Source organism: Arachis ipaensis, chromosome B06 (assembly GCF_000816755.2).
Source record: "Arachis ipaensis cultivar K30076 chromosome B06, Araip1.1, whole genome shotgun sequence".
NCBI classification, from domain to species: domain Eukaryota; kingdom Viridiplantae; phylum Streptophyta; class Magnoliopsida; order Fabales; family Fabaceae; genus Arachis; species Arachis ipaensis.
In genome coordinates this window covers 128,999,346-129,017,471 of record NC_029790.2, presented here as the reverse complement: position 1 = coordinate 129,017,471, position 18,126 = coordinate 128,999,346, and the positions used below count along the sequence as shown (strand labels likewise).

Here is an 18,126-nt window from a genome sequence, read left to right as displayed (position 1 = left end):
TCAAACTCAAGTTATCACTTGAGTTTGAGGGTGAAAAAATTATAATTCCTTGGTACTTTAAAGATATTGATTAAAAGAATCAAAATAGAGATTTTTTATTTTTCAAAAAGACATTATTCATTCTTTTTAAATTAATTGTCTTCTTTAATCGAATATATTGATTAAAATAATCAGTAAATTTTCTTAAATATTTACAAATTTGAAGGTAAAACGTAAAAGACAAATTATTGCTATGATCACAATGTATTTTTTCTCTATGATCATGAATTCATGATATTAACTAATATTTTATTTTCAATAAATATTTAAAAGGTATGCTATAAATTAATTAATGAGTTATTGAAATATAAAAAATACAATTAATTTGATATAAAAAACAAAATTAGGAAGAGACACTTATCATTAGAGAACAAATAAAGTATCAATGTATTAAATGTATTGCAAACTAACAAAAATTGGTTAATAGTTAAAAGGAAAATTCTATGGTGCTGTAAGATAAAAGTTTTAATACCTAGAGTTAGACACGTATCACGATGCTGGGTTGAATGCGTATCACGATGCTGGGTTGGACGCGTATCAAATGTATTACAAACGAACAAATAGGTATATTGCAGTGTCATGATATTGGGTTGGACGCGTATCCAAGACATAAATTGATTATTATACCTAGTTGCACGATGTGACAGCATGAACAAAAACAGACCCCACAATGAAAATTACTTGTTAGAAAGTCAGAAAAATTAGTTCAAGTTATACTGGTCATTATAAACTTATAGTTTGTTAATGAGGCAAGTGAAAATAAATTTAATAATAATATCTCTAGTTTTTTTTTTTTTGTCGAACATTAAAACAGCCACATTTATTTTTGTTATTAAAACCAAGGCTGAGTGTAAATTGGGCTTAGCACAATACATTTGTTTCCGGCCCATGATTAAACCTGCAGCAAAATTATAATCATCAATGTATTGAATAAAAATTCAGATCAAATAATTTTGCAATTAATTAATTTTAATAATGTTTAGTCATCACACATATTAATTTAGAGTTTTCCAAACTCATCAATATATAACTCCTAATTTCTACCCTATCTTCCCCACATATCTCATCTACTTCTGTTGAGAATGATCTCCTCGACACTATGTGAGTCCCATACTACCAACTTAATCAGAGTGCAGAGGCTGCAATTTTGTCACCAAGCACGAATTATGGCCCTGGTTTCATGCTTCTTGCGGCGTCTGCTGTCCTCCTCTTTTCGATTTACATGCTCACAATTCTGGCTCCTTGAGGCCATGTTGTTTTGGGTGAAGTTGTGTTGTGATTTTTATTACGAATTGTCAAAATCTATTATAGCATTGTCATGTAATTGAGAAATTTAAGGGTATTAATTTTCATGCGTAGTATTTATTAATAATGAGATAGATGTTGATGGTAGTGAGATTTTTGTTATTCAAATGGCTTAATGAGTTAGGATTTTGTTGTAGAAATATGTTTTATCTATTTTGTTCAAATAGCAATTATATAAACTAATTAGACAGTAACAAGAGACTTGATAATCATGGTGTTAGTTTGGGTGGTATTATGCCCTGAAAATATAGGCCATGTAATATTATCATTTAAAATTAGTTGTAGTTGTTGCAGTACATGGTGTGTAGAGTAGTAGTAAATTTTTTTTTGGCATTAGAATTTGATGGTATGTTCATGCTTATTGATTTAGGAGAGCTAAAGAAACAACGATTCATGCATTAATGACTGTTTGAGCAATGATTTAAGATGATGAAATTAACAACAGATCACGATCGATTAGTTAGATTAGTGATTAAAAGATTTTGTTTATAAATTGATGTGAGTATGGTTAGTGAATAAGGATGTGGGATTTATTTTATTTTATTTTTTTAAAAATTATTGAATTTTCTACTGCTTTTTTTTAGGGGTTACCTATTGCATGAGTTTGATGTAGTTACAATTATTTTTTAAAAAAAAGGCCAAACATCTTATCAGCGGCCATCATACCAAAACCAAGATCTACCACCATTCAAAAAAAAAAAAAACAAAAACAAAAACTATTATTAAATTAATTTTTTCAGTGCGTCATTAGCATTAGTATTAGAATTACTAAATTTTAATGATCTACATAAATGAAATTTATTATTGTTACTGGTTCACTGTAAACAAGTACTCTGAAATTGTGGATCCCGTCTCTATATATACTGTTACCACATGCAATGAAATATAAAAAAAATGATGAAGTCAAGACAGGCATTCACTATAAGATGATGACACGGTTGTTCAGTAGATGTTGAAAGTTTTGCCTTTTAGTACCATAGAATCTCCCTAGCTAAAATAAATTTTAAAAGATTGTTTATCTTCAATTTAATCCTTAAAATATTAAATATCTCAAATTAATTGTTCTATTAGTTAGACTATAGTACTTGTTTGAGTGCGATTATCTTGATAAAAAAAAAATTTTTCGATGAAAAATATCTTTTTTATTTTTGGGATAAGTATTGTTTTGGTCCCTAATGTTAAAGGTCAGAATCGAAACCGTTTCCAACGTAATTTTTTATTTAGAATTATCCTTAATTTTTTTCATATTAAAATCGTTCTTTTTAATAAAAATTTTTATTTTATTACTAAATTACCGAGAGGGAAAGGAAAAAGGGGAAGGGAAAGGAGGGATGGCGCCGGCGAAGGGGAGCTTTCTGCTTCTGCTTGAGCTTCAGCTTCTGCTTCTGTGACTGCTGCGTCACCGGGAAGGGGAGCCCGACGTGAGGAGGGCGGCACGCGAAGGAGAGAGAGGGATCTGAGGCTGAGTTGGGTTCCTACCACCGCCAATCTGCCCAACCGTCGTCGCTCCGTCATCCACGAGCTGCCGGTGGTTCTGCTTCGGCTTCTGCATCTGCTTCTTCTTCTTGCTTCGGCTTCTGCTATTTGCTTTGGCCTCTGCTTTCTGCTTCTACTTCTTGTGCTTCTGTGACTGCTTCTGCTTCTACTTTTAATTCTGATTTTGATTTGTTGTTTTCTTATTTTATTGTTGTTGTGTGTTGATTTGGTTGTTGAATTTGTGTTGATTTGTTAATTTGTTGAATTTCTTATTCCTTGATTTGTTGAATTTGTGTTGATTTTATTGATGTTGTTATTCTTGGTGGTGGAGGTAAAGGTGCTGGTAGTGGTGGAGGGTATTTTTGTCTGAAAAAAGTTAAAAGAACAATTTTAATACGAAAAAAATATTAAGGATGATTCTAAATAAAAAATTACGTTGGGGACGGTTTCAATTCTGACCCTCAACGTTAGGGACCAAAACAATACTTATCCCTTTATTTTTTAACGTGTTTAGCAAATTTCTAGTAGTAAAAGTAAAAGTACTAAAAAAAACATCTTTTTTTATAAGCTACAATTTACATATTTTTTTAAAAGATCTTTTTTTCTTAAAAAAAGATATTTTTTACATAATAAATAAACAAAAAATAATTTTATATTATTATACCCAAACATAATTGATAGATAAAAAGATCTTTTTGCAAGAGATATCCAAACATAAAATTACTTTTACTTTTCCATAAGATCTTTTAAAAAAAAGATAACTCGAAAAAAAAAATCTTTTTTTAGAAGCTTATCTAAACACGCCCTATAACATATTACAAAAAGAAATCTTATGTCATATTTGAAAAAAAAATAAACAAATTATGTGGTGCCTATAATTTTAGTGCCGAACTTTCCTTTTATGGTAAGTTTTAAATATTAAAAAATTATTTATTTTTATATTTTTTAATTTAAATATTAATTTTTATCTCTTTTTAGTAAGTTAGGCAGGTATCCGTATATATAGACAAGATAGCAAGCACCAAAAAAATAATATAAGAATAAAGTGATAACTTAGTTCCTAAAGAATTTCGTATTAGATAAATTAGTCCTTAAGTAATAAAAAGTACAAAATTAGTCCCTTAACTTCCGTCAGACATCGTTAGGCCTTCAGTTAACGCTGTTAGTGATTGATATTAAACGACGTCGTATCAAAGAGGCACAAAATGCTTATGTTTTATAAAAGGTGAGCATTGCTTGTGTTTCTATTTATCTCAGACCTAGACTCGCATAATTACACTTAGGAGTAGAAACAGGCTAGGATAGGCCATACTTTTTTTTTAACATGTTTGATCTGTCTTGTAGTCAATTGGTCTGAGGTTGACCTGCAGTCTATTATAGACTTTTTTTAAAGTATTAAACCTAACATATTAATTTTTTAATAACAAAAAAATTATTTATATATTTAATTATGTTTTAACAAGTTCAGACAGCGCTGACAGACTAATAAAACTAGTTAGTCATGGATCTAGCCTATTAACATATTAACATATTATGAGTCTGTACCTATTTTATAACAAGTTAGATTAAACACAGACTAGACTGTAGACCCCTTGACAAACTGCCTGTCTTTTTTTACCTCTAATTACACTCAAAGACACTACGACTTCACTCCAAAACTCAACCATCCATTGTTCATAAAGGCCTACAGTGAGGAAGACGACTTGCTAGAGATTTTTCCAGCGCGCGCAAACTTGTGAGGTTAGTGATTCCAACTTCTTTCAAAGGTTACTATTTCCGCATTGTTGTTAAAATAATAAAAAAATTTGAAATGTTTGTCGGTCATGGTTTGTAAACAGTTGCATTGGTAGTGTAAAATGGAACAATACAGAAAGAATTGTAACAATGGACATGAAAAACATTGTTTATTTAATTGTAATTTTATGCATTTTTTAGATGGATGTGTTTGCAATCCATTCGTTGGGGCTTTTGAGGGGAAACCAAAACTGTAAATGAGTCTGATATGATTATGTATTTCGTGTTAGAAACGGGAGAGGGAGCAATAGGAAAAATGTTTGTATTTAAGTTGTCTATTCGAATTGTCTGGAATGATACAATATAAAAGGGTATTTATAGGTACTAAGAGAATCGTAATAATAAAGACGTAATCTCCTATAATAAATATTCAGATATACTAAATAATACTAATTGACCCTAATTGATCCTAATTATATTCTAACATCACTTGAGTTTGAAACTTATTTAAAACAACGAAATAAAGAGAAAAAAACTGCATAAACTGATAAAATAGATGCAGACGGAGTTGTCTGAAGGAAGCGCAGACGGAACTGCCGCTTGTCTGAAAGAAGCGCAGACGAAACTGCCGCTGCCTGAAAGAAGTGCAGACAGAACTGCCGGAAAGAAGCGTAGATGGAACGGCCGCTTGTCTGAAGGAAGCGCAGACGGAACTCCTGCTTGTCTGAAAGAAGCGCAGACGAAACTGCCACTGTCTGAAAGAAGTGCAGACGGAACTGCCGAAAAGAAGCACAGATGGAACTGCCGCTTGTCTGAAGGAAGCGCAGACGGAACTGCCACAAAAAACGTAGACGGAACTGCCACAAGGAAATACAAATGAAACACAGATGGAACTGCCATAAGAGAACGCAGACGAAACTACCACAAGACAACGCAGACGAAACTGCCGAAAGAGAGCGAAAACTATATGATTTGTTCATGAGAATAGGTAAGCAGCGGATGACAATGGTGTTTGATTCGACTCGGAAAAACACAAGACAAAGAGAACAAGCTAGTTAGTGAGGTGAAAAATTATCAAACGAGTGACAAAAGGTAAGGAAAAATGGCATAGAAAAAAAAAGTGCAAAAACTACGGTGATTTCACCACAAGGAAAATAACATATCCTCTTCAAGGAGAACACCATGGCTTTGATACCAGGTTAGAAACAAGAGACTAAACTAGAGAAAGGATTTGTGTATTATTGAGTGTATTAAAGTTGTCTATTCGAATTGTCTGGAATGATACAATATAAAAGGGTATTTATAGGTACTAAGAGAATTGTAATAATAAAGACGTAATCTCCTATAATAAATATTCACATATACTAAATAATACTAATTGATCCTAATTGATCATAATTATATTCTAACACTTCGAATCAAGGTACCACTTATTATTGCCATTATTCTCTTGTAACAAAAACAGGACATCCATATCATAATCAACTAGTAACTACAATAATTCAGCCAAAACTTCCAACTAAAAATGTCATTGTAATTACAACTAACAACACAAGTAACTCAGAACCAACAATTTCACACTTAGATCTAGCTACACTGACAGTTCTTCTTTCTTTTTCTTCAACTTTGTCCTTCAATTTTTTCATCCTTTCTTCTAATTCCAACAATCTCGCCTGAACCACTTACCTGGCCTTCTCTTCATGATGGTCACCAATAACTTCATCAAACCATTTAAAAAACTTACAGTATCGCAGCTTTTCTTATAAAGAATGAAAAACAGAAAATAATAGATGACAATATATGAACCTAAATGGTAGCTAATCATGTAAAAGTTATTGATTCTTACCCTGTAATATAGGCACCCAAAGAATAATCTGCTCATGTTCTCCCTGGTGCCTAACTTGTAGAGTGTCACATATACATTGCTTGGGGGCAAGAACGATGCTTGATCCCCTTTCCTTCCCACCAACACTTTCACCACTCCAATTTGAGCAATCTGTCGCCCCTCTTCTTCCTCCACTAAAGCTAGAGCTTTCGTTGCTTGATACGAGCTCTGTGGGACAAATTGAGAATTATCATGTGCCAATTGGTATATTAGAAAATAAAAGAAGATTTTGTAAACATGGCTAAATTATTTTGTCAAGGAGATGCATCAAGAATTGGGTAAGACAATGGTTAACGATTATGGAAAGCCAAACTCTTACTATTTACAAGGGGAGTGGATCCTCTCCAGTGGAAAAAAAACTGGATGGTGTCCAGTGTTTAATCTCACCCTTCATTATTTTTCTCTCTTATTTATTTTTGATCCCACTTATAGAATTAAAGGTGACAGATCACACTTTATTCTCTCAAGTGTTAAAAAAAATGGAGAGGATCCATTTCCATTTACAAGTTACATTGAAAATTCTCGTTAGTCAAGTTGAATCAAATAGACATAATTTTCTTAGTATTTATTTTAAGACTTATTTTATATTTATTCTATTTTATTTTATTTTATTTGTTTTAAGCCCAATTATGATTTGGCCCATTTTTATTTCAGCAAACTTATAAGTTAGGGTTTTAAACTTAAGAGGTATAAAATCTCTGAAATCTAGTAGCCACTTTTTTCCTTAATTTTTGATAAATAAAAATTTCTTTAAGTTTCTTTGAGAAAATTAGGTGTGCATAGGAGAGATAGAGTGATTCTCTTAACTGTTGCATCAGGAAATCAAATTGAGGTAGAGAAGTCCCTTTCTTTAAATTTTCATCTTATCCTAGATTCCGTTCCGTATCATTTGATATCAGATTTCGGATATTAAATTCATCTTTATTAATCTATATTTGTTCTTCCTTGACCTTGTTCATAAAAAAATCAACCTAAGTGGTCGCCGTCATTACTGCGTCGTTCATTGTTTCTCGTTGGTGCCTTCTTTCGTGCCTTGTTTTCCTTCTTATTCCTTTCTGATTGTGTTTTTTGGTGCCTTTTGTAATACCCTATCATACAGAGCTTTACACCTAGGATGTAAAATAGAAGTGGCGAGGCGCTACGACCTCTAAAAGTAAAACATAATGTATATATTCCATAGTACCCCAATACACAACCCCAATAAGCTTAACAACTTTAACTCACAATTAACCAAACTCAACCTCAAAATTCACATTCAATTCACAATCATATACCCAACTATCATCATTCTCACCTCAAGTGCACCGTAATCTATATAACATACTTCGTTATTCATCAAGCTATCATCATCATGGTTCATCATTAATTTCAATATCAAACATCAAAATCCACATCTCATGCTCACACAATAACTAATCAATCCAACCAACTAATTCAATATCCATATACATCAAATTCAACAATTATCCTCATTATTTACTAATCACAACAATGCACATATTTATCCTATCCTACGGTCGACTAGCCTAAGTCTTCACGACACATTATATTTTAGTTACAAGAAATCGAAACCATACCTTGGCCGATTCCTCTCCAAACTCAAACACCTCAATTCAAGCCTCCAAGGCTCCAAATCAAATGCTATAAGTTCCAGCCACCAAAAGTTCCAATTCAAGTATACCACTTTGCCATTTGACTTCAATTTCACAAACATACAACCTAATGTCATATAATTCCATATACATACAAATTTTCAATACCCTAATCTCATGAAATTGACAAATTAGAAGGAAAGTAATGATTCTTTACCTTATCCATAGATTAATTGGACAAAACTCAACAATTATCCACTGCTAGAGTACCCCTAAACCATCAAAATCACCAAAATCATCCAATACTCACACTAAAACGAGAATTTAGAAAAGGGGGAAAGAAACTGGACATAATATACAAAGTTTCTTATCACTTTGTTTGAATAAAAATGAAGAGGACTCCGAGACGAACACGTGGCCACGACGGCTCGTCAATCAGAGCTCCGGATTGAAAGTTACGTGGATTTGAAGTTGGAATTAGGTTAGGGTTCTCCTTTGTTACTCCCACCCCCCAAGTTCCGTGTAATTTCATTATGTGATGGGGAAGAAGGCTGACTCATGGCCTTATATAGTTGGGCCTTGAGCCCGGTTTGGGTCCGGTCTAATTGGTTCGGCTCAATGGCCCAATTTTAGGCTAAAATTTTTAAAATTAGTGTCAAAATTCATATTTTAATTATTTATACTTCATGAAACTATAAAATTTAATTTTCTAATTTCTTTAAATAATAATTAATTTATTATCTAATTATTTACTAATTTTGCAAATTTTACATCCTACCCACCTAACAGAAATTTTTGTCCCAAAAATTCGCTCTCAAATCTTCATATACACTCTCTCAATACCAACCAACCTCACAGCCACTTTCTACCATTCTTCAACACAAATTCAAACACTAATTCACATTCTCCATTCTCATGTACAAGATCATAAACTTAACCAAATTCAAGCCTAAGTCATACCGATTTGTTTCACTCTTAGCTTCGTCTAGTTCTTTCTCAGTATCTACACGCTCTCTTACCCTTTAAGGTTATCATCTAAATCAAAATAATCTCAAATGCTTCTCACTATCTCAAACACTAAACAATTCCTCAATCTCTTACTCCGATTCAAACCGCTATAACCTAAATCACACACTCACACTTTTCATTTCTTGATCCTACGTCAATCTTCGAAATAATCTCCCAATACTCTTTTCTCACACCACTACAACTCTAGAGCCACCAAATCATTGCGCTTCCATAGCGCCACTCTAATTCTAAACAATTAAGGACTTAATCACTCGTATACTCTGCCAGAACACTCCTTGAATCTCTTTATCTCTCTAACTAAACGCCATTGTCCTTTACTCCAATTGTACGAGTTCTAATCCCTTGATTTTCTTCACCACCAGGTCCATTACCTCCTCTATCACTATTTCTAGCTTGTTGACTCAACCTGACAGCAATAGCCTGTACAGCAGCAGCCCTATCATCAACTGTATCACCTCACTCGCGTCCACGAGATGTCCTTTGGGTCTTGTCCACACCGAACAATTGATATTAAGGTGATCAGACTAAATATCTCAAGTTTAATGCTTCGAATCTCCAAAAGTATGCTCATGAATATTTATGCTATATATGTTAAGCAGACATCCTAGATAGCATATACATGCAGACAGAGAATGCTCAGAAGCATAGTCAGTTCATTCTTCAGGCTCTACAGAAACGAACTGCTCTGATACCATAATGTAACACCTTACCACACAAAACTTTACTCTTAGGATGTAAAACAGAAGTGGCGAGGCGCTACGACCTCTAAAAATAAAACATATATATATATATATAAACAATATATATATATACAAGAGGTGACTTCCAAGGATACAGATAACAAAGCTTCTGACTCGATTAGCGAAGTTAAAGCCGATCAGAGCATATATATACATACATATATACAAGGATAACCCAAAGTACCCAAAATACTGTTTACAAAATATGTGTCTCCAAGTCAACTTCTAGGAGGGACCAAGCATAATATATACATAGTGGAGAGATAAATGTATCCATACATACAACTTAACCAAAAACAAAAGCCCAAAACACAAGAATCCTTCGCTGACATATGCTCCCAGAATGCCTCAGCAAGGTGCCGCTTGACCTGCAGCTGAAAATCACAAAATATGTATAGGATGAGAACCAGAGGTTCTCAGCATGGTAACGGTGCCCACATAACTAACATATAAGGTCCCGGGAAAGCCGAAGACGATCCTAGAACTTTCGACATTAGATTCAAACTTAAAACTAACATTGTAAACCATAAACAGGGTGAGGTATCTAAGGATTCTTGGTTCCAACTCAATTCCTAACTTAACCCCTAAGTTCATTGCCTTTCCTCCAATCCTCCGAAATACCGATGCACAGACAAACAAAGCAGACAAAGTAAACACAAGTAGATATTCAAATATAGCAATTATAGCAAACAAGCATAGATATTCAAGTAAGCAAACCCAAGTAATGCAAAACCAAACAAGTCACATAAATGCATATGATGCATGCCTTTCCTACTGGCCATGAGCTCACGTGTCGGTTACTTTGCCAGAACCTGACACATCCCGTAGCTAACCCGGATATCGTCCTCTTAAAAATCGGTGGGCGGTACACCACCACGAACCCCACCATTGCGAGCGGTACACCACCACAAATCTCGCAAGATCTTCAATTGGAAAATAACACACACACGTGGGCGGTAAACCACCACGAACCCCACATAACATTCTCTTTTAAAAACATGTGGGTGGTACACCACCACGAATCCCACATAACATTCTCTTTAAAAACATGTGGATGGTACACCACCACGAACCCCACATACATCTCAACACTGCGCAAGCGGTAAAACACCACGAACCTTGTCAGGTCAAGTTCAAAACAAATTCATTTTCAAATTTATTATAACTCATTCATTCATATCCATTCATAATCATTCAAAACCATTCACTAAGGCTAGATTCATCATCATATATATATATATATATTACCCCAATACACAACCCCAATAAGCTTAACAACTTTAACTCACAATTAACCTTCATTCCATAGTACCCCAACACACAACCCCAATAAGCTTAACAACTTTAACTCACAATTAACCAAACTCAACCTCAAAATTCACATTCAATTCACAATCATATATCCAACTATCATCATTCTCACCGCAAGTGCACCGTAATCTATATAACATACTTCATTATTCATCAAGCTATCATCATCGTGGTTCATCATTAATTTCAATATCAAACATCAAAATCCACATCTCATGCTCACACAATAACTAATCAATCCAACCAACCAATTCAATATCCATATACATCATATTCAACAATTATCCTCATTATTTACTAATCACAACAATGCACATATTCATCCTATCCTATGGTCGACTAGCCTAAGTCTTCACGACACATTATATTTTAGTTACGAGAAACTGAAATCATACCTTGGCCGATTCCTCTCCAAACTCAAACACCTCAATTCAAGCCTCCAAGGTTCCAAATCAAGTGCTATAGGTTTCAGCCACTAAAAGCTCCAATTCAAGTATACCACTTCGCCATTTGACTTCAATTTCACACATATACAACCTAATGTCATATAATTCCATATACATACAAATTTTCAATACCCTAATCTCATGAAATTGACAAATTAGAAGGAAAGTAATGATTCTTTACCTTATCCACGGATTAATTGGACAAAATCCAATAATTATCCACTGCTAAGGTATCCTTAAAACATCAAAATCACCAAAATCATTTAATACTCACACTAAAATACGAATTCAGAAAAAGGGAAAGAAACTGGACGTAATATACAGAGTTTCTTACCACTTTATTTCGATAAAAATGAAGAGGACTCCGAGACGAACACGTGGCCGCTGACGGTCGTCAATCAGAGCTCCGAATTGAAAGTTACGTGGATTTAAAGTTGGAATTAGGTTAGGGTTCTCCTTTGTTACTCCCACCCCCAAGTTCAGCGTAATTTCATTATGTGATGGGGAAGAAGGCTGATTCATGGCCTTATATAGTTAGGCCTTGGGTCCGATTTGGATCCGGTCTAATCGGTTCGGCTAAATGGCCTAATTTTAAGCCAAAATCTTTAAAATTAGTGTCAAAATTCATATTTTAATTATTTCTACTTCATGAAACTATAAAATTTAATTTTCTAATTTTTTAAATAATAATTAATTTATTGGTTATTTATTTACTAATTACTCGGGATTTACATCCTACAAAAATAACAACAAAATATTGTCCAGTAGCATTTAGGTTTTAAAAAAAAAACACAAAAAATTTGTGTTATCTTAAAAAAATCTAAAAAAAAATTTTAGAAAATTTTATTATTTTTATCTCCTTATACTATTTATCTTTTGTTTATTATTTCAATCCTTTTTTCTCTTATTATTGTGTCGAATTTTCTCTAATTTTTCTTGTTTTTATTTGATTTCTAAAATGTAACAGCCAAAGAAATTTAAAAGTGATAAAAGGTAAAAGTGGTGAGTTTGATACAGGGTAAAAGCCAATTTTGAGAGTAAACACGAGTGTCCATCCTTGAGTGAAACACGTGAGGGAATGATTGCGAGGTCATTTCTATAATATTTTTGCAGGTTCATTGCTATGACGAGCCACTCAGAAGAAACTCTAGTTGACATGGGAATGATACAAAGAGTCATTTAACACTTAACTAATCGCTTAAATAAATTGAAAGAATGGAGGCAGGAGGTGACATAGACATTGTCCAAGAATACTAAATAAGAAACTTTTTAGAATCAGCATCAGAATTATATACCTTCTAATGATGACTTTGATGGGGCTACAACACCTCGACACAGAAGTCAAAATAGCAATATTAATGCCATCAAGATGCAAATACCACCATTTAAAGGAAGAAACGATCTTGAAGTTTATTTGGAGTGGGAACATAAGGTAGAAAGAATTTTTGCTTGTCTTAATTACTTTGAGGCAAAGAAAGTTTATTTGGCAGCAGTTGTGTTCTCTGACTATGCCTTGCTTTGGTGGAATGAACCAGTGAAGACAAGACGATAGAATGACAATCACCTTATAGAGAGTTGGGATCTTATGAAGCGACTCATAAAGAAGAAATTTGTGCCTTTGTACTACTACAGGAAAGTGCATCAAAAGTTACATCGTTTGACTCAAGACTCCAAGTCCGTTGAAAATTACCATAAGAAAATAGAGATCACTGCCAACATAGAAGAGAATACTGAGGTTACTATGGCACGGTTTATAGGAGATTTGAATAGAGTGATTGCTGATGTGGTGGAGTTACATCATTATGTGAAGATGGAAGATTTAGTCAGTATGAAAATGAAAGTGGAGAGGCAACAACAAAGAAAAGCACCAAGGAAATTGTCTCATGCTAATCTAAAGTGGGAGTCTCGTAGTGCTGACAAAACAAAGACTAAAAGTGCTAAATCCAAGGAGTTGTTTGATGCTATAAAGAAGAAATGTAATTATAACTCTTCTTCTACTACTTCTAGACACAGAGACATTAAATACTTTAACTGTCATGGTATGGGTTATTATGCTAGTAATTGCCCAAACACGAGGATGATGATTATTAGAGGGGATTACATTGTGTCTGATTCTGATCTTGGTGATGATTCTGATCATAATAGTATGCAATCTTTGGAGGATCGTTCTGATGGTGATATTGAATATGCAGTCCATGGTGAATCTCTTGTTGTTAGACGTGCTTTGAATTTACAAGTGAAAGAAGATAGTCTAGAGCAACACCAAAATTTTTTTCACACTAGATACTTGGTGGGTAAAAAGGTGTGTAGTCTGATTATTGATGGTGGGAGTTGGACTAATGTGGCTAGTACACTTATGGTGAAAAAATTGGATTTGACATGTGTTCAACATCCTAAACCATATACGTTGCAGTGGTTGAATGATAGTGGTGAGATCAAGGTTGACAAGCAGGTGACAATTACATTTTCTGTTGAAAAGTATGTTGATGAGGCATTGTGTGATGTGGTGCCAATACAAGCTTGTCAATTATTATTAGGGAGACCTTGGCAGTTTGACTGTCAAGTATTTCATGATAGTTACACGAATTGGTTCTCCTTTGATTTTATGGTCGTAAGATCACTATTATTCCATTACCACTTAAGAAGGTTTACCTTGATTAGTTGAAACTTCAACAGGATAACAAGAAAAAAAGGGATGTGAGGTCAAAGAAAAATCTGAGAGAAAAGAATATAGCAAAAGGTCCAAAAGTGAATGAAAAGAAAGAAAAGAGCACATGTCATGAGATTAATGCGAATACAGAGAAAATTGAGAGAGTTGAGAGAAAATTATATTTCTTTGAAAAAGAGAGAGATTTAAAGAGTACTTTAATAGGCAAGAGAGTTATGATTATGGTTTGATTTAGAGATACTTTATTATCTGACACTGAACTTAATCCAAATTTGCCAAATAGCTTTGTCTCTGCAGAAATTTGCAGATATCTTTCTTATTGACGTGCCAAGTGGTTTGCCTCAATTACGAGAGATTGAGCATCAAATTGATTTTATTCCAAGTGCTAGTATTTCTAATAGATCAGCCTATAGGAGTAACCTTGAGAAGACAAATGAGCTTCAAAGGCAAGTAAATAAATTACTAGCCAAAGGTCACATCAGGAAGAGTATAAGTTCATGTGTTGTACCAGTTTTGTTGGTTCCAAAGAAGGATAGTACTTGACGGATGTGTGTGGATTGTCGTGCAGTAAATAAGATTACGATAAAGTATCGTTATCATTTTCCTAGGTTAGATGATATGATTGATGGATTACATGGTGCATGCATATTTAATAAAATTAATTTAAAAAGTAAGTATCATCAAATTAGAATGAAATTCAGAGATAAATAGAAAACTGCATTTAAAACCAAACATGAATTATATGAGTGATTAGTAATGTCTTTTGGATTAACTAATGCACCTAATACTTTTATATGTCTAATGAACCATGTTTTGCTAAAATGTTTGGGTAAATTTATTGTTGTTTATTTCAATGATATTCTTGTTTATAGCACTTGTTTAGATGATCACTTGTCACATGTTTCAACTGTTTTGAAAATATTTCGAAAAAAAATTATATCCCAATTTTAAAAAGTGCACATTTTATATTGATAGAGTTGTATTTTTTTATTTTGTTGTGAATGCGAGTGGAATTGAGGTCGATGAGAAAAAAATGAAGGCTATTTATGAATGGACAACGCCTAAGAATGCTTCTAAGATAAGAAGTTTTCATGGTTTAGTTGAATTTTACAGGAGCTTTGTGAAAAAGTTTTCTATCATTGATGTGCCTCTCATAGAGGTTATCAAAAAAGATGTTGAGTTTAAATGGGAAAAGGAACAAAAAATTTCATTTCATACCCTAAAAGATTGTTTGCGTTCTATCCCTATTCTTATTTTACCTAACTTTAATAAAACCTTTGAGATCGAATGTGATGTTTCTGGGATTGATATAGGTGTTATTTTGATGCAGGAAAAGTAAGCCATTGCCTTCTTTAGTGAAAAGTTAAATCTAACTCGGCATAAATGTTCAACTTATGACAAAGAATTATATGCTTTGGTTCAAGTTTTAGAGGTTTGGCAACACTACTTCTTATCTAAGGAGTTTGTGACTCACACGGATCATGAATCTTTGAAGCACCTAAAGGGACAAGGTAAGTTTGATAAAAGATATGGTAAATAGGGTGAAATTTATTGAGACATTTCCATATGTGATTTGCCTTTAAACAAGACAAAGAGAATGTAGTTGCGGATACTTTATCTAGGAGGTATGCTTTGATTACTACATTTACTTCTAAGTTGTTAGGATTTGAGTTTTTAAAAGAGTTGTATGTAACTGATTCTTACTTTTCTACTATTTATGCCTCTTGTGAACATAGTGCATTTAATAAATTTTATACACATGAAGGTTTTCTGTTTTGTGGTAATAGAATTTGTGTGTTTACTTGTTCTATTAGGAACTTACTTGTTCTGGAATCACATAATGAGATTTGACAGGTCATTTTAGTGTGCATAAGATATTAGATGTGTTATCTAAAATATTTTTACTGGCCACACAACGTAGAGATGTTAACAAATTTTGTGCTAAGTGTATTGTATATAAACAGGCTAAATCTAAGTCTTTACCACATGATTTGTATACTTGCTTACCTGTTCCTGTGCATCTGTGGATTGATATTTCTATGGATTTTGTTTTTGGTTTGCCTTGAACTAGAAAAAGTAGAGATAGCATTTTTGTTGTGGTAGACAGATTTAATAAAATGGCTCATTTTATTGTATGCCATAAAACTGATGATGCAACAAACATTGCTAATATGTTCTTTAGAGAGGTTGTGCGCTTATATGGTATTCCCCAAACTAATGTTTCTGATCGTGACATAAAATTTTTAAGTCATTTTTGAAAAGTGATATGGGATAAATTTGGCATAAAATTATTATACTCTACTACTTGTCATTTTTCAGAGTGATAGTCAAACTGAAATAGTAAATCGAACATTAGGGACCTTATTACGTGCTATTGTTGGTAAGAATATGAAAACTTGAAACGATTGTTTATCTTTTGTTGAGTTTGCTTATAATCATTTAACTGTTTTGGACTTACCTTTGTCTTTGAGTGACCTTATTAGCTTGGATGCAGAAGATAAATCTGAAAAGGCTAAAACAATGCACTTGAAAGCACGTGAGTTGATTAAAAAAAAAAAAAACAGGTTGACAGCTCAAAGGGTGAATAAAGGTCGAAGATAACTTGTCTTTGAACCTGGTGACTAAGTATGGGTTCATTTGAAAAAGGAGAGGTTTCCTACTCAAAGAAAATCCAAATTAGACCCTAGGGATGATGATCCATTTCAGGTGCTCGAAAGGCCAATAACAATGCTTATAAGATTGATCTTTCAGGTGAGTATAATGTATCAGCTACTTTTAATGTTTTTGACCTATCTCCTTTTGATTTGGATGCAGATTCGAGAACAACTCTTTTTCAGGAGGGAGTGAATGATACGAGCTCTGTAGGACAAATTGAGAATCGTCATATGCCAATTGGTTCAATTACAAGAGTAACAAATAAGAGAATAAAAGAAGGTTTTGCAAGCATGGCTAAATCATTTGTTTAAGAGATGCATCAAGAATTGGGCAAGACAATGATAAACGATTATGGAAAGTCAAACGTCTTACTATTTACAAACTGCATTAAAGACTCTCATTAGTCAAATTGAATAAAATAGGCATCACTTTTTTAGTAAATTTTTTTAAGATTTATTTTATATTTATTTTATTTTATTTTGTTTGTTTTAGACCCAATTATAATTTGTCCCATTTTTATTTTAGTAGATTTATGAATTAGAATTTTAAACTTAAAAAGTATAAAATTTCTAAAATCTGGTAGCTACTTTTTTTTCTTTAATTTTTTATGAATAAATTTTTTTTTTTTTTGAGTTTCTTTCAAAAACTTAAAAACTTAAGTGTGAACAAAAAAAAATATAGTGATTCTCTTAATTATTACATCAAAAAATTAAATTGAGGTAGATAATTATTTTCTTTAAATTTCCATCTTATCCTGAGTTTCGTTTCACATTATGGATGTTCATGCTTTTCAATCATCCATCCATCTACAAAGCAATTGGGGTTAGGTTTACAAATTTCACTATCACTTAATATGAAATCAACAACGTTCGTATCTCTCCTTCCATGAAGGCTTGCTTTTTGTCCAGCGTGCCTTCTCAATACGACATCATTTAATGACATTCACTGACTAATTAACGAAAGGATTAACGGTGTCCCACGAAAGCTAACTACATAAACTAATTTGGTACTTTTTATTATTTAGGGACTAATTTGTCTTATACAAAATTTCTCAAGGAGTAAATTGTTACTTTACTCATAATATAATTTATGATTGTATCTTTTAAACTAATTTAAAGTATTTTATTTTAAAAAATAAATTTATCAAATACAATTATTATTATTTATACTTATTAAAAATTATTTTTAATTTACTAAATATAGATACTACAATTAAAAAAAAAAACTATCTTTCAAAAGTTAATGT

At 32.8% G+C, this 18,126-nt stretch overlaps 1 long non-coding RNA gene across 1 annotated transcript; it reads right to left on the bottom strand.

The window, feature by feature from the left end:
- On the bottom strand, positions 6,056-6,622 carry LOC110264181. Its single transcript, XR_002349908.1, has 2 exons — positions 6,401-6,622; positions 6,056-6,271 (listed from the first exon to the last, which is right to left on the bottom strand). It is a non-coding gene; the product is annotated as an uncharacterized LOC110264181 (long non-coding RNA).